Consider the following 13,458-nt stretch of genomic DNA (forward strand, 5'->3'; position numbering starts at 1 on the left):
ATCTTTCATTAACCTAACTCTAACTACTAACTTGTTTGCTAGTCAAGCGATTGAGGTTGTCCTTAGCTTGGGATATTTATAGAGGACCCCCGTCCCTCCATCCCCAGCCATCAGCGGGGTTAGATGATAGACTGACCTGGGCGATTGCTGGGGGAGGGAGTATCGTTGGCACAGAAGCGTCTAATCTAAACCTTAGTGCTAACCCCCTCCCCTCACATACACACACACACTTACTTCCCATTACTGCCCCCACTAGTGCCCGCTGAATTATCTCTAAAACCTTCCGGAAGTCTTCTAGCTCCAGTAAGGAGTTACTAAACGTCCAGTATACGGCTAGTTTAGACCTAGCGCTTAAGTTCAAATGGGTTATAACCAAGTTATGGTCTCAATGTTCTAAAGATAGGAAGTGTACATCACCTCTCCTGATTAACATCCGATCCAAGTAAGTGCTTGGATGGGAAGGCACACTAGCATGCCACGTCCAAATCTCCTGAAATCTGTCGACCAGGCTGCATGCGACCATCAAGTCAGACAGACTGCTGTTACACCACTTCGATCCTCTACTCCCCCCGACCTTGTCTATCTTGGGATCAAGGATGGAATTACATTCACGCATTAAAACTAACCTCTCCAGATCCTTGAGGAACAACTTCAACTACCGAAAAAAGGAAACCCTTTCTACTGCAGAATTGGGTGCATAAACCGTGACAATCCGAAACACACTGCTTATTAACAGCAACATCAATGACCACCTGCCTGCCCATCCCCGTCCATATGAACAACATTAACTGACGCTGACAGAGTGCATCTCACTAGCAAGGAGATTTCATGACTGTGGTTATTGCCATATGGTGAGTAAACATAAAAGTTGTTCACCAGTACCTGACAATCTCATCAGAAATAAAGTGCATCTCCTGAATAACTGCAATATCTACCTTGAGGGGCACCAGATCTCTCAGTACATACACAGTTTTGCTTCAACATCTCATGCCCCTCACATTAAATGTAGCCAGACATGATCACTACCTTTAAGCAGTGTCATATATGGGACTAAAATCCTTGTGAGTGAGGATGTGGTAGCCCTATCCGAGAATACCTGTGAGCAATTCAGACGAAAACTGTTCATCTCGTGCCATGCCCTCCACATCCAACAGAAACGTTAGTTACAGTTCCCTGTAAAGAGAAAGGTGAACATAAAGAGGCACCCTACCTCCGTATTTAAACCTTAACTCCATCAGCAAGGGATGATCCGTGTCCACCAGCTTGGGAGTTTCTGCCACCTCCTGTGCCACGTCGATCATACTCCATATAGGCTGCGTCCTGTTGTCTTTGTTTTCCCTTCATAAATCAACATCATGAGGCATCTGGGAACTCTGAGGTGACGTTTTTTCTCCAGATGTGGCTTTTAAGCTTCAAGAACTGACTCCCCTGCTTGCCTTTCAGATAGGGCATGGCTTACAGAGGGTCAGTCAGAGTTTGTTTCTGGGCAAAAGCAGCAGTCTTTTGGTCCATTCCATTCTGGCCATGGACAGAGTAGGAGGGGAGTAGTTCCTGCTCCTGTCCCTTTTCCTTGGCTCTGGTGCAAGACGGAGAACATGGCAACCCTCTTGGGCCTTCCTTCTACTCGGCATGAGATGATGTTGGGGTTTCAGTTTCAATTGGACGAGCATCAGAAGGACTGTCTTTTGAGTGGGAGTCAGGAGCCGGACCTCTGCTCCTGTTGTTTCATTGTCTTTTTGCCCCTGCGAAAGTTTTAGGTTTGGTTGGGGCTGTGCCTTCTCCCTCTGATTCCGTTGACAGCTTTGATTTCCTTAGTGGAGTCTGTGCCTCGAACTGGCTTCCTGTAGAAGTGCTATGGTTTGCCGACTTGCCCTTCCTGGTTATCGTACTCCAGCTCCTTTCTGTGTCAGGAAGCCTTAGCCTTTTCCTGTGTTGTTGCTGCAGCAAGGACTTTGGTTGAGGTCGTTCTTTTAGGAAAGTCCTTGGACAGGTATCCCTGCTGCTGGCAGTGCCAATAATGCAATTTCCTCCCCTCCACTATTATGAACAGTCCATTGGTCTAATTTCAGGAGGGCAGGTATCTCGTTGAAACTGGTGCGGTCCACACTCATGACTACTTTGTAATCTCCCGTCATAAGATTACGTGGATCTCTCACCGGTAACACAGACTCCATGTCACCGTACTGGCTGAACACTGCTTGAGTTGTCTGGATCGGAGGTAGCAAGGTACACCTAGCACCGAGACGGTTGTGTTTCTTCTGCCCAAGTACTCTGGCTTTAGATTCTTCCAGTGTAGACAACTCCCACAGATGTAGCTTGCAGGGATTTTGAGGTCCTGGAGCAGTTGCGTCATACTTTCCTTGGTCTTGGTATCAGAGGTGACCAAGGAGAGGACGCATTGTAGAAGCTCCTCTAAAGCTTCTGGAAGATGCTTGATGACACGACCCTCCATGTAATCCCTGAAGGTGGAGTCGAACAGCTCCTTGAGAACCTGGGGCTCCCAAGCTGCTGCCACTTCTTTCTGCTTACTTTTACCTCCCTCCAATTTCTGGGTCAAAGTCTTTGCTGCTATTTTCTTTGGTTGACTAGGGAGAGCACACTCATCTCAGGAGTTGCTAGGTGTTGTTATAGCTGGCCACTCCTGTTGCATGTCCCTGACTTTCGGTGCTTCTGTGCCGTTTGCTCCACCTTTTTCCTTAGATGCTTCCTTTTTGTAGGAGCAACCCTTTTTGGAGGTTGGGGTTGCGGATTGTTGTATTGCCAGGTTAGGGCTCCCTTCCTCCGCTGTGTCTCTTTTTTTCATGGGATGGTCCTTTGGGGAGCATCTAGTGTAGTGCTGGACTGCAGTATTTGCAAGGAGTGAGGTGCCACCAGCTGTGGTCCACCTCCTCTGAATGTTGTTGACTCCTGTGTTGAATCAGTTCCCCTTGAGGGGAATTCGTCCTTGTTGGGAGCATCGACCTGACTGGTTTTCAGTGTTGGGTGAGGTGCCACCAGCTGTGGTCCACCTACTCTGAACGTTGTTGGCTCCTGTGTTAAATCAGTTCCCCTTGAGAGGGAGTCGTCCTTGTTGGGAGCATCGACCTGACTAGTTTTGGGTGTTGGGTGAGGTGCCACCATCTGTGGTCCATCTTCCATGGCCTTTGATTGGTTCAAAACCGAAAAGGCTGCAACTCCGTTTGGTGGAACTTGCCTCTTCAGTGTATTCTTTGTCAGTCAACAGTTTTTGCATGGTGTAAAGTTCCATGGGATGTAGTCCATCTTCCATGCTTCCTTCTTGAGTAACTGGTCCTCGTGGGGAGCATCTCAAACTTGCGACTCCTCCGGTTGTTCAGCTGGTGTCCTATTCTCCTCTTCTCACTGGTTTCCTTATTGTCGGTTAGGTAAAAAGGATCAAGTAAAGAATAGATACCCCGTAGCAGACGCCGCCGCCTGGCGGTGACAAGCACACATTTCAACTAACACCGGTGATTCGACCTTGACATTGGCACAAGCACATAGCGTCGGTTGTTTGTAAACACGTCAAATAGCAAACATGCTCGAATATTCGCCAGCAATTTTTTTTTTTTAAATGTATTTACAAAACTATTGAAGATTTAAAAGAAAAAATATATATTTACAAAACTTTTTTTTTTTTAAGTAACAAAACGAACGTATTTAAATAAAAGATATTTAAATAAATGGGTGTCTTCTGTTTCGGATTTTTGCGACCAAATTTTTAAATCTCAATTGCTTATACTTGTGATTTTATTATGCATAAAAATTGCCCCGGCCTAGAAGGATTTCTCCTTCACTGAGCACCGACATACATCGCACTTTAAATAAATATTGAATTGTATTATAATAATACATAAATAAATAAATAATAATGAACCTTTTTTGTAATAAGTTTTATTCAAACAGTTTTTTATTTGAACTTAATAGACTATTTTTTTTTTTTTTTTTTTTTTTTTGTATTTATTAACTGTTTTATTCTATTTTATCAAAGAAAAATAGAGCTTTTATAATGAAATATATATTATGGACTGTTTTTCAAACATCGAAATTTTAAAATTAAAGTTTTATTTAAAAAAAAAAAAAAAAAAGACGAGATGTTTTTTCTTTTCGAGATATTTTTTTTCACCATTTATCATTTTGAAATTTTATTCAACAATGAAATGATAAAAACTGTTTCCCTTTTTGTTGTCATTTTTTACCGTTTTTTCATTTTTAACTTGGAGCATAAAAACATTGAATGCATAAAAGAAAAATAAATGAACATCATTGGAATGCTTATTTTATTCTCTTTTTATCAATGTCATTCTTTTAAAAATTGAACCACAAATAAAAAAGATATGACTCGTTGAAGCACATTAGGTATGTAATATTGCCGATGTCCTCGAAAATACAGCATACGCTTGTAATGCTACTGTATGACACATTTGATCTCGCCCCCCCCCCCCAACTATTCTGGAATAGTTAACACCTCTTTATCTATGATAGTATGGATTTGTCTGGCACCGTGAAAGCCAGACATTTCTGTCGTTGAGCAGAGAGCACATGCGTAGTTTAACAGCTCGCAGTGAACACTAGGACTCTTTCACCTTAATATTATGACCCCCTAAACAAAACCACAACAGTTAGTAATGTCCCACCCAACCTGAATTGAGTATTAGATGTTTTCCGGGAACTGAAAACAAGCAAGTCTATAGTTGGGATTGAAGTGATTTACTGGAGGATGTGGGGAGCAAATATTAGGGAGGGAAAATGGGGGTGGAAGTTGACCTCCAAGTGGGAAGAGACCAAAAGCAAAAAGAAAAAGATGCATGGGTTAGGCAAACAAAACAGGAACAGGATCTCATTTGTATCACTAGTTTAAGCTGTTCTAGCTGGGTGGGTTTGGAAGAACGCAGGACTTTGTGTTCTATGCTCTACAGTGGGAGCATGAATTCAAACCTGGCTCCTCAAGTGATTCATAAACTAGTGTTACTCACCCACCTTTTAATGAAATCCACTCAAGCAAATGTTTTAAGTAAAAATTCAGATGTTTGAGGCGGGTGATCCAAATCACCATTCTTGCTACTGCATGGATGGGCAAATAAACATTCTTTTCTCCTCAGACAGTGGCAGATGCATGTTGTCAATGATGTTATCTCATGGAAATGCGGGCGCTTGGCATTGATGCGAGCCATTACCTCTTTGACATACACCATGAGTCCCTGAAGTTGGCTGCAATCGAAAAATGTGTCCTCGGCCGTTTCAATTTCATGGTCACTGCAACACAGATACCAGAGAGTGATTCTTTCATTTTCATTGTAAAGTGTGACAAAGCGGGGTGGGGCAGTACATTCCAGACCAGAAAAGTCCTGTCCTGTGAGCTGATCTCCTCCTCCGACCATCCCACCTGCTCCTTTAGGGGATCAGAAGCAGTATCCAGCACTAATGCCCTGTAAAGTTTCTTTCTATGCTGCAAGAGAACTCTAAGTGTAGTTTAGCATTCAACAAAGAACTTTAATTCCCCCCTCAGCCTTTGACCAAGGGTTTGGGTTTGAGTTTGAGGAAAACATTTTCAACTGCAGGAACCCATGAAACGTTTTCCTCTAGCGAACTATATAAAAGCTAACTGCTTGGCATATTTCTGACATTTGAGATTGAGCAGTCTCAAGCCTTCCTCGCTTGGAGTTTGAATACAGACTTCTCTGTGAACATAATGCTTTCCTTTCTCTCACAAAAGCGAGGAGAGGAGCTCTGTGAAAGCTTGAAGGCATTTTGTAGGAAGAGGCAGTACAGACGACCGGTAAAGGGTGAGTGGGAAGACGTAAGTCGCGCACATCTCCGCTCATCCCTTCAAGGACAATCTCCTTCAAATCCGTCTCCACGGATGATTGAATCTTGTTTGGTACTTCTGACCAGTTTTTTTCTAGTTATAGACCCGGTCCAACCACAGGCTGACAGATTTGGTGTGGTTAACCTTGGTCACTGCTGTGATGTCTGTGCGGCTCAACACGCACACAGTGACATCATTGGTGAACATGGAAACCCTGGCTCGCATCCCGCCAGGGAGAGCTATTCCATACAGGACTGGTGTTGCTGCCTTGTCCCTTAATTTGCGAAAGATGGGTTTCAACGCCAGGACGTACAACAGAGGCGACAGCGGGCACCTACCAAGAGACGGTGGAAGACTGTAAAAACCTTTAGTACAGAACAGAGACCCACTTGGAGAAGTCTAGATTAAAACCAGTGGTCTCTAAAAAAGATCCCAGGAAACGATGGTTTAGCCTATTGAAGCCGATCTTTCCTCAGCAATATGATCACTCCCTTGATCATCTGCATGGGAATGGAGCCCTGAGCAAACCAATGGTTAAACACATCCTTCGGAATAGGAACCAACATGGGCGACAGCCTCAAGTAGAATTCCTAAGGAAGACTGGAGACTTGTTGTAGCCAACCTGCTTTAATGCAGAAATGATCTCATGCTCTGTGACCGGACCATTACAGTTAGCTACTTGAGCCGCCATGAGACAGGGCAAGTCAGGCAAATAGCTGCCAACCTCCTTGACCCTGATTCTGGATAGTTGGGTGAAGCACTTCAATAAATGCTCCTGAAGCCCCACACAGAAACTCCTGCATTGATACAAGGGCGTGCTCTTCTAGGTCATTCATTTTTCAAAAGTACTTGTCCAAACTGCGATGCAGAGCTCAACAGCATCAACATTCACAGCTTTGTTTGAAACTTTCATTAACCTAGCCCTAACTACCTGACCAAGTAGTTGAGGTCGTCCTTAGCTAGTGCTATTTTTAGGGGATCCCCCCAGCAACTGCCCAAGTCAGCCTATCATCTGCACGCTTCTTTGCCTTACCCCTATTTTGAGCAGGATATTGGCTGTATTTGACATGGAAGTACCTAATCTTAGTCTTAGTGCTAACCCCGCACTTACTTCCTGTTACTATCCCCACAAGTGCCTGCTAAATTAACTCTATAACCTTCTAGCGGAAGTGTTCTGGCACCACTAAGGAGCTATTAAACTTCCAGTATCCGGTTAATTTAGGCTTAGCGCTTAAGTTCAAATGGGCCATAACCAATTTCTGGTTCCAGTGTCCTAAAGAATGGAACGTGGAGCAAGATAGAAAGTCTACATTGTCTCCTCTGACTAACATCCGATCCAAATAAGTGCTTGGATGAGAAGGCATGCTAACATGCCATGCCCACATCTTCCACCCTGGATGAAATCTATCAACAAGATCGCACAAAGCTATCACATCAGACAGACTGCTGTCACACCACTCCGACCTGCTACTTCTTCCGACCTTATCTATCTTGGGATCAAGGATGGCATTCCAATCACCCAGTAATACTCCCCACTCCTGATCCTCTAGGAACACCTCCAACCACCGAAAAAAGGGGGCCTTCTCTACCGCAGAATTGGGCGCGGAACCGCGACAATCAAAACACACTGTTATTAACGGCAATATTGACATCGTCCGCCCACCCATCCCTGTCCACATGAACAACATTCAGCAATCCTGACCAGGTGCATCTCACAAGTAAGGAGATTTCATGACTGTAGATATTGCCATATGCTGATTATCATCAAAGCTGTTTACAAGCAGCTAACAATCTCTGTCAAAAATAAAGTGGGTCTCCTAAATAGCTCCGATATCTACCTTGAGGGACACCAAATCCGTCAGCATGCATGCAGCTTTGCTTTGATATCTCATGTCCTTAACGTTAAATGTAGCTTAGTTCAAAGACATGATCACTAACTTTAAGCAGTGTCACACACGTGACTGAAGTCCTTGGGATGTGGCAGCCCTGACCGAGACTGCCCGAGAGCAGTTCAGATGTAATTTGTCCATCTCGTATAGCGCCTTCCATGTTCGAGGAAAATATTAGTTCCTTGTAAAACGAAGGGTGAACTTAAAGAGAAACCCTACCTTCATATCTCACTGCCAAACAGTGCCAGCCGCTTCAGCGATGGGTGTTCTTTGTGCACTAGCTTCTGATCCAGGAATGCCTTCTTGTTCTCCTCCACCATGTTTCACAGAGCTCTCATCCAGTTGTCTCTGCGTCCTCTCACAAAGATGATTAGCATCGGAGCGTCCATGAACTTTGTGGGGTCTGTGACATTGTCTCCCTTAAAATAGAGAAAGTTCTTCAGCTTATTGTAGGACACCTTCTCCTTCTCAGTCTGGGTAGGGTCAGTCTCACAGAACTTGTCTTCCGGCAGGAATGGAAATTTCTTTGTTCTGTATGGACTGGAGAGGTGGGTTTAGGTTCCGGCTCTGACTTTTTGTCCGGAGACTTATCCTTATAAGGTGTATTTGGAAAGTCTTGAGTGGGGGTTTAGTAGGAGGCAGTCTTCTCAGCTGGAGAGGTGTTTGGGGGTTAAGATTTCTCCTCTTTCGAAGTCTTACAGAGAAGGTGGACTGGGGGCTGCCTTTCTGATCTTTGTATGCTTCTTCCTCCCCCTCTTGTCTTGGTTATCAACCCAAGCCAAAATGTTGGCCTCTACCTCTTCCTCACTCTGCCTCTTCTTCCGACTCAGATGGGGAGACCAGAAGCTTTCGCTTGCACCCATTGGAGGGTGTTGGTGTGGCGTCCTCCATAATCATAATAATCGTACTTGTGCCGGGAGACTTTTACTGATGCTGCTGCTGCTGCTGTCGTTGTGACTGTGGCTGTATTTTTGCCGCTGCTGCAGTTGAGTTTGCGGCAGAGATGGATGCGTTCTTTTATTTACGACCCTCCACCATATTCCACTGACCTTTGGTCTCCTCACTGAACTTTGTCGACTCTGGGCTACTGCCTGTGATTCTTGGGTTTCAGTGGCTGTCGCCATCCCCACTGCTGGAACTGTGTTTACTTGTGCAGGTTGGCTTGGAGCTGCTTTTTTGGGGCAGTTATTTGCCATGTGACCCTGTTTTTGACAGAACCAACAGTGAGAGCGTCATCCCTCAACAACCACCGTCATGTTAGTCTCCTTGAAAGTTATGGCCGCCGCTATGCCTAGGAAACCTTCCCTTCTCAACCTCATTGCAACTGTCCGCGTGGCCACCATTTTTGGAGCGTAGGAGGTCCACCTCTTCAAACTGGCAGAGGAAGGCTCCCAGTAATTCTGCACATAGGTTGACTGGGGCATTGAAATTTTGTACCCGAGTTCTTTTCCTACCTTGTTACTTCAGCAGCAATTTGACTCTCCTGCATTTAAGTTCCCTGCTGGAGAATCTTTCAGTACCATCCCACATTGCGTAACTCCTGTAATGTATATACTTAGCAGGTATATATAGCTTTTGGACGAGCTCCACCATTTTCAATCCCTGGAGATAGTTTTCTGGAGGTCAGAAGTAACAAAAGACAGAACATTGTCTTCCATTGACTCCCAATCCCCTGGTATAGGCTCGAGGATGTTCCCCTCAATATATTCTCTGTACTTTGTGAAGTACAGGTTCCTGTATTCCTGCGGGGAGAGCTTTTCATTGGTTTTGCCTCACACAGATCCCCTGATGTCTTAGGTGAAAGGTCTTTTGTGAGGTTTGACTGTTCCGCTGTCTTCGGGGTGTTCCATGAAGTGGATTTCCCTTTAGGGCTGTTTCTCCCGTGCTTTCCTTGGGAGTGTTTTCTCTCTTTTTGGGGGAGCTGCCCTCGTGGAAGCTTCTCCTCTAGGAATGTCTTTTGGGGCTGTTCCCCTTGGCTTGATTGTTGGTGGGCCTCCTCAGTTTTTTAACGTAGGGAGTATCTTTCTGCGCAAAGTGTTTTGGGGGCTGCTGACCCTTGCTCTACGGTATCCAGGTGGTATACTCCTTCGATTTTTGGTATTGCTTCCTCATTTGGGGAGTTGTGTCCTTTGGGAGAGCTGTCTTTCTTGCTGGGGGTTGTCTCTAATAGAACTAAAAGAGGGATTGGGGAGTTAATTGGAGGGAAGAGAGAAAGTGTGTCTGACCCTCCCTTGCGTGAAGGTCATAATTAACAGCTCAGATCCCTCCCTGTAGGATGAGAACAGAGAAAGATAGACAAAGTGGAGGTTGCGGACAGAACACTAACCCGAAAAAGAGAAAGGGCTTGTCTGGGCACAAGAATATATTGCCAGAACAGCACAGACAATAGCTGCCTTGCGGGAAGAAAAATATAGTATGAATAGATTTTTGTGATCTTGGCTCGAAAGCAAAAATATAATATTTAGTTCTCTCCCACAGCAAGAACACCAGAGTCGGAAAGTGTGATTGAGAAGTCAGCTCCCCAGAAGAGGGGCACTCTGTCCTTCAAAAAGTGCCTGGGCACCCGGTGACGGTGCCTCAACTGATTAGCAGTAAACTAACCCCTTCTCAAAGAGAAAAGACAAGACCTGGGAAGGTGGACCTCTTAGAACTACACAGAACTTTACCCCGACCGCAAAATCAACAGGGTCTGGATCTATACAGAAATGGTCTAATCTCTGTTGAGTTTGGGTGCGCAGGATAAAGATCCCTTGCCGAGTTAAACTTTTGTTGTTGCTGAAGTAAAATATCCTTTAGAATTACAGATGAGTCAGCCATTTTAAGTTCATTTATTTCTTGTTACAAAATGTTTTTTTCTTGGTTAGTGTAAAAACTAGGGTACAGTGAAATAGCAAGTAAGTGATTCAAAAAGTATTAAAAACATTTATTAAATCTGTAATACAGGATTGATACATATTAATACCAAATGAATTAAGTATCGGCCATCTTGGCCAGTGTTCCACATCTATTAGAAGCTTTATATTACAACATCCACAAAATTTTGGGCTCATTTGCTGGGTTTTACCCAAATTCATAAAATATGATATTTATATGCATATATATTTTTACTCAACTTATTTTTTTAGATACCTTAAACAAAATCAAGTTGAATGCTATAAAAATTCAAGGTATATCCATCCTTTGTTTGTGTCTCATGAGTAAAAATATGTAATAATGGAAATATTTTTACTGAAACCAAAATTATAATACTACCATCAATATTATGACTACTAGTATTTATTGTAGTGGAGTCGGGAAAGGTGAAAGTAGGAAAACACGACGACTGGTGAGAATACGAAGAACATTTATATCCAGAACAGGGTTAGTGATACAGGAAGATTAGTAAGTCCGTGGGGAGTCGCCTCTGTACGACATCCGGATAGCTCTCATTGAGCGGTCTATACTTGCTGCTTATATGGCTAATGGATAAGTCCATCTTAGTGATTATAAGGGTGTGTATGTCCCCACAATAACCCCGTCCCACGCTTTTTTGTTCCCGGGGGAAAAAAAACAATATTTCTTCCTTTTTGGATCGATGATAAGGGTTCAGTAACCTTTCTCTTCCTTTTCAATCAGTGCTGTTCTAAGTTTGCTTGGGGAGGCTCGATATCGAACATATCATATAACGTATCGCTAGCTTCTTCCTCGACTTGAGGTGTGTCTTTGTCATCGTTACGACGACATCTAATTTGATTTATGTGTGTCTTGTGAGTGGTGGTAGGGCCTAGAACGATGTAGGTTGTGTTTCCAATTCTTTTGTCAATTGTTCCCTGTGCCCAAAACGATGTATTATTTCCTTTCAGTGTTCGTGCATGCCGTTACAAAAAAATGGGTTGGACGAAGAAAAAAAAAAAAAGAGAAAAACTGTTCGTTTTTTTTGAAGTCATCAAAACAAAAGAATGACTTCCCAGCCCGTAAAAAGAATATTTGCCTTTTTCACACTGTCTCCTTTCCTTTTCCTCTCTCGGTATAGTTCAAACAAACAACTAGTCGGTCACAATAACCACTTTGTCATAAAACAAATATTAATTTCCTGAAATTTCCATAACAGAAAAAAAAATCTTCAACATAAAGTCCATATGTAATTGCTTTTTTTTTTCTTCTTTCTTTTTTAAAAGGCATGAAAAAGAATTCCACTTACAATTTCTTTGAGTAGATAAATTTAAGTGTAGATTTTTCTTTTTTATGTTGCAATTTTTTGTCGTTGAACTATTGAGATTTTGCGTTGTAACTTAGAGAGTTTGCAATTGACTATTTTGTACAGCTGGAGAGTTGAAGTTTTGCGCGTGAGTTCTTTTTTAAAAAAACATTTTTTTTTTTTTTTTTGCATCCTTGTCACCATTGTAGTGGAGTCAGGAAAGGTGAAAGTAGGAAAACACGACGACTGGTGAGAATACGAAGAACATTTATATTCAAAACAGGATTAGTGATACAGGAAGAATAGTACGTCCGTGGGGAGTTGTCTCTGTACGACATCCGGACAGCTCTCATTGAGCGGTCTATACTTGCTGCTTATATGGCTAATGGATAAGTCCATCTTAGTGATTATAAGGGTGTGTATGTCCCCACAACAGTTATAATAATAGTAAGAAGATGATGATGATTTTCATGAAAATAAATAAAATAATTTTTTTAAAAAACAACACTTAATTTCTTTCTTTCTCCTTCTGTTCCTTTCTTTACTTTTCCAATAACTAATCAATGGAGAGACCAATCAGAAGTACCTAACTCCTTAAAAAAACAGGGTCTAAGGGAAAAAGGAGATAATGACAAGGGTCCCCTGTCTTCCAATCAAATGACCATAACCAAAAGAAAGAAATTAAAGATGGCAAAAACGAATTATAGCAGTTAGTGAGAAAAAGATGATACGGAACAAACCATAGTTTGTTATGCTGAATTTCGGTTCAACACATTCAACCAGATTTCATTCTAATTCCTCCTAGCTCACCATTAGAAAAATCATTGAACTTTAAAAGAAAGAAATTCGTGAAAATCAGCAAAGAAGAAAAGAAATCCCGCATTTCTTTCAACAATGTGAATATTCCAAAGCCATGAACAATATGAAATTGACATTTGTCATTTTTACTCACATTCGTATATAGAAAGACTAAAAAGAAATGATAAGTAGTACTTATAATAAAAGCATAGGCATTTATTTATTTTATATAAAACCCCAATATCTGAGAGTCAGAAATTGAAGATATTTGAATTAGAAAATTTCAATTATTAATATCAACCAATACCACATAATATTAATATCTGACTGACTGAATATTTAAAAAAAAAAAAAAAAAATTTTTTTTTGATTAAAATTTATTCTGTTAACAGCTGTTAGATATTTTTACCAATTTTGCTTTTTATTCTCTCAAATGTTGACTGAAATCCATTCTTGGTCTAAAGTGATACCTTTTGTTTTTTCCTGGAATAAAGTTTTAACTTCTTGTCTTAAAATGTTTAAAATCTAACTTTGATTTGGCATTTTAATTGTTCGTAGTCATTGCTTTTTCTTTTACTTTTCTTGCACAAGATATTTTTACTGTTTTAAATTATGCACACTAAAAACAAATTTTTTGACATGAAAAAGAAACTTTCTTTTTATATAAAACGTAAAAATTAAAAAATTGTTTATAACCAAATGGAAAGAGAAAATTAAAGCCTTGTACAGTAAGAGTAAATCACGCGATTTGTTAAGTACATTATGACAATTATTCACCATTGTTAAAA

General features: G+C 41.9%; 1 protein-coding gene across 3 annotated transcripts in view; it reads left to right on the top strand.

The window, feature by feature from the left end:
- LOC145292012 (DNA (cytosine-5)-methyltransferase 3B-like) overlaps positions 1 to 13,458 on the top strand; it is a 667,010-nt gene that overhangs the window by 237,590 nt on the left and 415,962 nt on the right. The window lies entirely within an intron of this gene.

The sequence above is a fragment of the Euprymna scolopes genome, chromosome 13, assembly GCF_053919585.1.
Source record: "Euprymna scolopes isolate OS-2025 chromosome 13, ASM5391958v1, whole genome shotgun sequence".
NCBI lineage: Eukaryota > Metazoa > Mollusca > Cephalopoda > Sepiida > Sepiolidae > Euprymna > Euprymna scolopes.